The sequence below is a fragment of the Urocitellus parryii genome, chromosome 3, assembly GCF_045843805.1.
Source record: "Urocitellus parryii isolate mUroPar1 chromosome 3, mUroPar1.hap1, whole genome shotgun sequence".
NCBI classification, from domain to species: domain Eukaryota; kingdom Metazoa; phylum Chordata; class Mammalia; order Rodentia; family Sciuridae; genus Urocitellus; species Urocitellus parryii.
This window is the reverse complement of record NC_135533.1, coordinates 46,234,714-46,243,826: the sequence shown is the minus strand read 5'-3', so window position 1 is coordinate 46,243,826 and position 9,113 is coordinate 46,234,714. Positions and strand designations below refer to the sequence as shown.

The following is a 9,113-nucleotide window of genomic DNA, read 5'->3' as shown; positions in this document are numbered from 1 at the left end:
TGGTCAATACCAATACTGAAAATACAACAAATTAAATTGATAATGGCTTAGAAATACCTCAAAGTTTCTTAAAGGTAGAACTAGCACAATTTCTGCAAAACAATCATTGAAATATACTGCAGGGAGATTATTCTGCTTGTGGCACCTTTGCTTTTTCCATTTTTCCTGGAGGTATGTTTTCTTTGTATTAATTCTTTTATTTATCTCTCTCTTTTTTGACTGCACATAATATATATTTCTATGTGTATACATAGCCATTCACTCAGGAAGTATTTTTTGGACATCTCCTATGTGGCTAATACTGACTTGGAATTAATGATGAAGATCTGTTCCTGTCCTCAAAAGGCTTCTAGTCTAGGGAATGACACAATTACAATACTGTGGCAAAAAAAGTGACAAAATGGAGAAAGTTCAGTTTGATTTGGGAGGATACAGGAGGGGCTCCATACCACTTTGGGAATGGGGAAAGGAAGAGTCAGAAACATTCCTGGATAATATAGCAAATGAGGTGAAAAGGTAAGTGGGAGGAAACCTGCAAGGGTGGAAAGAGAGAAGACAAAAGCTAGCAGAGATTTCCATATGTCCTGTATATTCAGAAGTTGTAACAGAAGTCATCCAACACAGGTCCACTATCTTCAGTGGAACCACCAACATAATGCAGACTTTCAGAGAAAACTCTTATGGGAACACCATCATACTCCAGGCTGAGCCATCACATATCAAAGACAACATAAAGGCAGGATCCAGGAAAAGGAAAGAATTCTTCCTGATCAGCAAACTGGTCTTTGCTGGTAAGCAACTAGAAGATAAATGTTCTTCGTCTGACTACAACTTTCAAAAGATATGCACCCTTTATCTTATGTTAAGACTTGGTAGTAGTGTTAAGGAAAGGAAGAAGTCATTTAGCACTCCCCAGAAGAATAAACATTCGAGGTTAAGTTGGCTTTCCTGAAATATTGTAAGGTGGATGTAAGGGGCAAAATTAGTCCCCTTTGGTAAGAGTGTCCTTCAGTGGGCTGGAGTTTTTATGTCCAGGCACAATGACAGACATTATTATGGCAAATGCTGTCTGGCTTATAGCTAGAACCAACCAGAAAAAAATCATTGTAGATGAGTTAATGAAAGACATGAAATGAAATTTAAAAATCAATCCCAGAGCATGATCTTTTTCAGAGCAAGAACTCTGCCTTGCTACCTTGTTCAAGGGCTGGCATTTGATAGATTCATCATAGATGTTTGTAAATCATGGCTTGGGTGGGATGTTTCTTCTTGCTCAGATGGGATCCAAAGCAGGAGTTCACCAAGACAAAAGTTAGGTGCTTGAGTCAGAGAAAATCTGAATAAAATAAAAAAAGAAATAGCAACAGGGAGGAGTTAAAGAATAGATTTTTAAAAGAAAGGAAAAAAATTAAAGTTTTTGGATAAGAAGGCTGAGGAAAATTATAAACAAAAAGTTAAAGAAGTGAAGGGAGGAACAGATATAAAGCAACAGGAAATAATTTTTGAATATCCATTCCAAGTCCAACTCATGAGATTGACTATAAAAACAAATGCCTATCAGACCTTTTCGGTTACCTTACAGAGGACCTAAAGTCTTTTGACTAGAAAAAATTATAACTTTTATTATGACAAGAACCAAGTGTTTCTACAAAATTATTAAATCAAATGTTTGTCAGACAAATAGATGATAATTTTTGGAAACAATTGCCCTACTTTTTCTCCTTCAAAAAGGATTTTTTTTCCAAATGTATATTTATGGCATTTGTTCAACCACAAGTAAACACTCAAATTATTTTGTTTATAACCTCAAACCCAAAAGCTTGTTCAGAACAGAAATATGAACCTGAAATAAATTACATGGTAAATCAAACCCTCATTTTGAGGCTGGGACACTATGCAAAGTGGTTTACAATTTGTTCTTTGCAGTGTAAATGAAAACCCCAAGATATTGGCAGGAGAGAAAACTGCTTTTTTTCCTTCTCCTTCATATGGGCAAAAACTCAGAAGTTTGAAAACCTAATCTGCTGCTGAAGCTAGCTGGTAAAGTATGTTACATTCTCTGTAGAGGGAAATTTGACAATATCTAACAAAAGTACACATGCAGGCACTGTTTGACCCAATGACTTCACTTTCAGGAACATATTCCAACAAACTGGCAAAATATAAATGTATATAAGCTTAAGTGATTCATTATTATTTGCCATAGTTGTTAAATAATGAAAACAACCCAGGTATGTGATTAAAAGACTGGTTAAATTAATTATGGAGCATCCACATGATAAACTGGATGTAAAAACAATAATATAATAAATTTTAAAATACACAAAAATAGAGTTTTCTATACAGTATGGCAATATCTCTAGAATATATCATTGAGTTTAAAAAAAAAACAAAGTAAAGGAAAAGGATATGTAGTGTGCTGTTATTTAGTTTAAAAGAGATTATGAGTGTATCAATATATTTTCTTCTATTTTAAATTGTGGTAAAAGTAATCTACATATATTAGTTTATTTATAAAAAAAAGGGGGGGAGAAATAGGTTGAAAGAGAGAGGAGTAGAGCTAGATTTCTTTTTTTTTTTCCTTGTTTTATTTATTTTTTTTATGTGGTGCTAAAGATCGAACCCACTGCCTCACACATGGTAGGCAAGCACTCTACCACTGAGCCACAACCCAGCCCAGAGTTAGATTTCTTAACACATACATTTTTGTAGATTTGATTTGGAAACCATGTGACTATTTTACCTAATTATAATATAACTTTTTTAAGTGCCTAAATATTTCAAGCAAATAGAAATCAAAGAAATTATGAATTTTTCAGTGCACTACCACGTCAAATGACTTTAAGACATCATAATTTCACTATACAATCCTATTGGGATGAACAATAAGAATAAAAATATTTCCAAGATTAAGCTGTGGTAAAGGAATGTATTATTGGCACAATAGCATTTGAACTGTTATTTTGAAGCCCAGGGAAAGTAAATGTTTCTATTGGCCGGTATTTTTACCATAAGAGAAAGGGAGATACATATATAAGATTAGTAAAGTTCAACTTTAAAAGTCTCTAGTTCCAAATTTTATTGAAAGTACAAAATATAAACTATGATGTTCTTTGTATATAAAGGGGAGTGGGATTGAAGACTCTTTCAATATACTATACAGTCTACAGAAACTATATAAACTAAAACACAGGAAGAAAATATGATTAAAAATATATATCCAGAGCCTAAATGATTTCTGGAAAATTATATATGAGAATAACATCTCACACATGTAATAGTCATCAGGGGAGAGAATGCAATTGTCTGACTTAGGTTGGTCTGATTGTGATTTTTTTTTTTTAACAATGGTAGAAAAGTTACATGTATCAATAGAAACCCTCCCTTATACTTCGACCTTTTCTATAGCTAGTGATGCTGGGCAGCAGCAGTGAGAGAGAGCTATCAAGAAGCCACATGGTCACAAGGGAAACAAACAGAGCTCTACAGAGTACTATGTGGCCAAGCCATGATGTTTGGTGGGTTTTGTATGTTAAATGTGTTACCAGCTTATATCCTCAACTGGCAATGGGTTTATCGGGATGTAACACTACAGAAGCACCTATATAGCAGAAAAAGAAATAAAACAACATTTAAAGCATTAAAGTAAACATTTTTCCAAAATCAATTTACAAACATCCAACCCAGAAATCTAAAATCTCATTAATTCCTAAAGTGAAGCAAATCACATTTAGGCATATCACAATCTAACTACAAAATACCAAAAAAAGAAAGAAAATCTTTAAATAGAAAAAAAACAGTGCATTTGTGAAGCAATAATAATTATTATGGGTTTTTCATCAGAAACAATGCAAGCTAGAAGACAATGAAATCACCTCTTTAAAGTTTTGATAGAGAAAAATGAAGGTATACTCAAAAATACACTTCAAAAAAATGATGTCAAATCAAGGTATATACAGACAAATAAAAGCTGAGGAAAGTCCTTTATGCTGAAGAAATGGGATCAGAGGAGATACACATGTAAATGAAGGAATGGTGAGTACAGAAAATGATAAATCACAGGTAACTCCAACTGACCATTTTCACTTCTTAATATTTAAAAAGACAGCTGACTGCTCAAAGAAAAATTAGCAACTTTATTTTGGCAGTCATAACAGAAATAGCATGCATGAGAACAATAGGAAGAAGGGTGTAAATGGAAGTGTACAGATAGATCTTCTATTGGAAGTGGACTAATATTAATTCAAGATGAACTATAAAAAGATAAGATGTACATTATAATCTATACTGAAACAAATTTTTGTAAAAGTGTTTTAACTACAATACCAAGAGAGGAGAAAATAATACACTATTAGAAATAATAATTCAAGAAAAACAAAGGAGGAAAGGGAAAAGATAAATGGTAAGACAAATAGAAAATGGACATCAAATGGTGGATTTAAGCCCAGATATATTAATAATTATATTAAACATAAATAAACTAAGGATTTTATTAAAATATAGATAAAGAGATCAAATTAATGAAAAGCAAGACCCAATTATGAACTGATAATCAGAGACAAACCTTAGGTCTGAAAAAATACACAACTCCATTACTACACTTGGATACCTAAGCACATCCTCAGTAATTAATATTAGTGATAAATCAATTGAAATATAAAAAAATTGGAACAATAGTCTACCACCTTGATCTAATAGGTATTGAATTCTCTTTCCCAAGTTAAAAGAATATGCATTCTCTTCAAGGGCTCACAGTGGAAAGTATACATTAAACATTTGTTTTAGTAAAAAGTCACAATTAATTTTGTAAATGTTTGCCTAAAGAAAACAGGGAAAAAAAAGAGATCGAATTAAGCTTAAAGTATGCAGAAATAAAGCAGATGTAGAAATCAGTGAAATAGGACACAGAAGAACAATAAAGAAGATCAATGAAATCAAAAGCTGGTTCTTGAAAACATCAATATAATTGATGAACCTCTAAACAGTTTGAACCAAGAAAGAGGGAGATGGGGAGAGAAGGAGAGAGAATACAAATCAACATCATCAGGAAGGAAACAGGGGTCATCACTACAATTCCTGTAGAGATTTTTTTTAATTAAGAGGGATATTGCAAATATCTTTATGTCAATAACTTTTATAACTTAGATAAAATTAATAAATTCTTTAAAATGAAATATTTTTTAAAGAAATAAATTCATAATTACAAGCCTTCCCCCCCCTATAAAAACTGTAGGCCCAAGTTACTCCATCAGTTAGTTTTATCAAACGTTTAGGAAATAATAATATCAAGTTTAAACTGGAGGAATAAAACACACCTTTCAACTCATATCATGGAAAAAGAGTAACTGATTAGAAAACTATGTGAGAACATAGTTTCTCAATTCATATATTTCCCAATTATGTGAGAACTTAACTGGCCAAAAAAGGAAATTAGAGATAAATATCCATAAACATGTACATACAATATTTTAGAACACTTTTAAAATATTTTTAAATAAATTTCTAAAGTAAATGCATCAGTTTAAAAATGATAATGTTATATTTAATTATTGTTTAATCCTGTAATACAACATTGGTGTAATATTCAAAGATTAACACATTAATAAATTAAAGAAAAAACTTATATGATCATTTGAATAGATGCAAATTCTATTATTTGACAAATCCAATACCAATTAATGACTTTTTAAAAATTTATGCATATGTGTTTTAAAATTCTGTCCGTGAATGTTTGATCTTTATATGTTCTACATAATGTTTGTTAAAAGTTATTGCATGTATCATTTTTAGTGATAGAAAATATTGAAAACAATTTGTCAACAACAGAGTACTGGTAAAATAATGTACATTCAGAGAATGGAGTGTTGGACAGTCATAAGAAAAGAATGAAGGGCTGGGGATGTGGCTCAAGCGGTAGCGCGCTCGCCTGGCATGCGTGCGGCCCGGGTTCGATCCTCAGCACCACATACAAACAAAGATGTTGTATCCACTGAGAACTGAAAAATAAATATTAAAATTCTCTCTCTCTCTCTCTCTCTCTCTAAAAAAAAAAAAAAAGAATGAAGAAATTCATTGTGTAGTAACATGTATTGATCAATAAGATATCATGTGAAATGAAAGCACAAAGAAAAATGTGTATAATAAAGAGGAAGGGAAGAGAGAAATATAGATAGATCGACAGATATATGCACATTTATTTAATTGTATATTCATAACATCTCTGAAAGGATACACCAAAAATGTTTAATTTCTGTTTATGTTAGAGAGGGGAACTTTGTTGGCAGGGTAGCAACAAGGGAAATGAGATATTTTACCACAATAGCTTTCTCTTCCCGTTGAATATTGAACTGTCTCAATGCTCAATGTACCACTTAATCTTAAAGTAAATCAAATTTAAGTTCAAAAAGTAAAGAAAAACTCTTTTCTATGAATCACAGTCATATGTAGTTCTGTCTGTGTGGTTCTCTACAGGGGGTGTTGTTCGCTGTTGAGCTTAGGATGAGGTATGATAACAGGATTATACTCTAAACATGGAGATAGGAGAACACAGAGAAATTTCAGGGCCAAATGTCACGTGCCAAGTTCTGCACCACAGTAAAGGTGATCCTCAGTTTACCTAAGCCAAACTTGAGGTTACTTCCACAAAAGACTGTGCCAAATAGGCATGACTTAGAGATTCCCCTCTAATTCCCCCACTTTTCTTTCTGGCCATACAATCCAATCCTCCAGCTAAATAGCAATGCCATGTAAACCAGCTGTCTATTACTTATCCCCCATCTGACCTCATTTTATCTGATCCTTTAAAATCCCACTCCATGTACTCCGAGGCTAGCAAAGCTAGCAAAGAAGATGAAGTAGGATTCATAAGGAGATAGATAATGAAAAAGTGTTCCTATGAGTGACTCTGGGAATCTAATGACCAAATTACAACATAATTTACATGAGAAAATTTATTTTTATTTCCTACACAACTAAGGTAGAAATAAGACACTCTAAAAAATAACTTGTTTATAAATTAAGAAATTTCTATTCCCAAATTTAGACACAAAGACAGGGTCATAACCCATAATGAAATTCAAGGCTGATTTAGACCCATTTAGCAAGAATGTACATTTATCTTAAAAATAAATTCTTACATTGAATCCAATTTAAGAATGGTAATACACATATTTATACTGTAATTATATGACCAGAATCTATGCTGATTAGTTTTTAGAGACTGTGGAAAAATTGAAGAAATGTTTGCATGAGCTTTCAGAGAAAGCAGACAATTCTAAAGAGCTTCAAGTAGTGACTTTAAGTAGCTTTTTGTCCTTCTTTACACTGATATAAAAATATGTGAAACAGATGGTACTTCTTGGCTATTTATAGCTTGTGTTGAAACTCGTTAAATCAGTTTGGATCATGATTAAAAAATCTTCCCACCTCTTAACTGAAACACACCACAAGGTTTTTCTTAGAAGGTGTTGGAGAGGAAATGGTGGCTATAGTCAATGTTTCCTCCTTCTATGGATAAAATGCCTAAAGTCACCACTGACCTTCCATATGCAAGTAAATACACAAAGAAAATCGAAGACAATTGGGACATGTAAAGACCAAAGAATCTTTGTAGTAGTTCAGAAAGCAAAGACGCTCATGCACAAAGGCAGGACCAATGAGGCCTCTTTGGGACACATTTGGCCAAGTTATTTTGGCAAACCTTCCACCTAATGCTTTTTTCTTTGCAGGGAAAAAGAACTTTCTCAAGCTAGCTCCCCGTTAGGGCAGCTGTTTAAAAAACACCCAGAAATCTTAGAGGACACTAGGGAGATATTTGCAACCAGGCCCCTTGGCGGATCTGGGAAGGAGAAAGTCAAGAACCTGGCTACTCAGGGCACACTGTGTCTCAGTTGGCATCTCTTTTTTCTGGTTTCTGTCTTTTCAGTTCCTCTAGCTCCTCCTCCAGGCTCACTCCTCCTCTATTTCCTGCTTACTTATTCTGACTATAGTAAATTGTGTCCCAAACAGGCCTCCCCAGTCCTGACTCCATGTGACTTTTCAGGTCCAGGAATTACCATCTCACTTCATCCCTGGCAGTCTTTTATTAGCATAAATTTGAAGAGTGAACATGTAATTTGTTGCAAAGTTGCTGATGGATTGTTTGACCTTGGGTGAGGTAGTTTTTATCCATCAAGTCAGCTTGACTGGAAATAATTGGGGAGCTATGTGTACAGTGATCCCGACCTTGAAAGTAAAGAGCACTGTTAATAATTACACCAGGAACAGACATAAATCAGGATGGGTGCATGCCAACAAAGCTCAGGACCACTCCCAGTTCCAAGGACGACAAGGGGTATAGATTTTATAAATAAAAAATGAAGGCTGTCTAGTATAATTTACTGGTACATATTACTCTTTTGCCTTACACACACACACACACACACACACACACACACACACACACACACTCTTTTTCTTTATAAATATACTCTAAGTATGGCTTGTCACATACACACTACACAAATGCTCACCCCATAACTGGAGGGGAAAGACCTAATTACTGCCAATTCGAGTAAATGAGGGTCTTCTAACACCAGGTAATGCCTCCTCTTGTCTTCTTATTTCTCCCAAGCCTTCACCAGGGTACATCCTGTGGAATAAATTAGTGGTTCTCAAAGTGGGACCCCTGACCAGCATTATCAGAGTCATCAGGAAATTCATGAAAATGCAAATTCTCAGGCCCTATCCCAAATCTACTGAGTCATAAACTGCGGTGGTGGCTCAGTAATCTGTTTCAACAGACCCATCAGATAACTGATGCATGCAAAAGTTTGAGATCCACTTGGGTAAACTCTAACATTTAATTACTACTAGCAAACTGGAAAAAGAAATACAATCATTTTGCCTAATAGAAACACTTTCCCTTCAAGACTTTTGTGATCGTCTCAAAACTTTAAAGAGAGACAATCTATATTTCATAGCTGAGACAAAGAGAAAGAAAGGAGGGGGGATAGTAATGAGCCATTATGTTCACTTAAAAAGAACAGAATCAAGTCAGTTCCAAATTTTATTTCCCTCATTTCAATTTCTCATGAAATCTGTGCCTTGTCTTCAATTTTCTTCTAAGAAATTTC

The 9,113-nt window shown here is 33.8% G+C and overlaps 1 pseudogene; it reads left to right on the top strand.

Moving 5' to 3' along the window:
• The first annotated feature begins 655 nt into the window (after nucleotides 1–655).
• On the top strand, nucleotides 656–1,114 carry LOC113182700 (ubiquitin-ribosomal protein eS31 fusion protein pseudogene; annotated as a pseudogene).
• The last annotated feature ends 7,999 nt before the right edge of the window (nucleotides 1,115–9,113 follow it).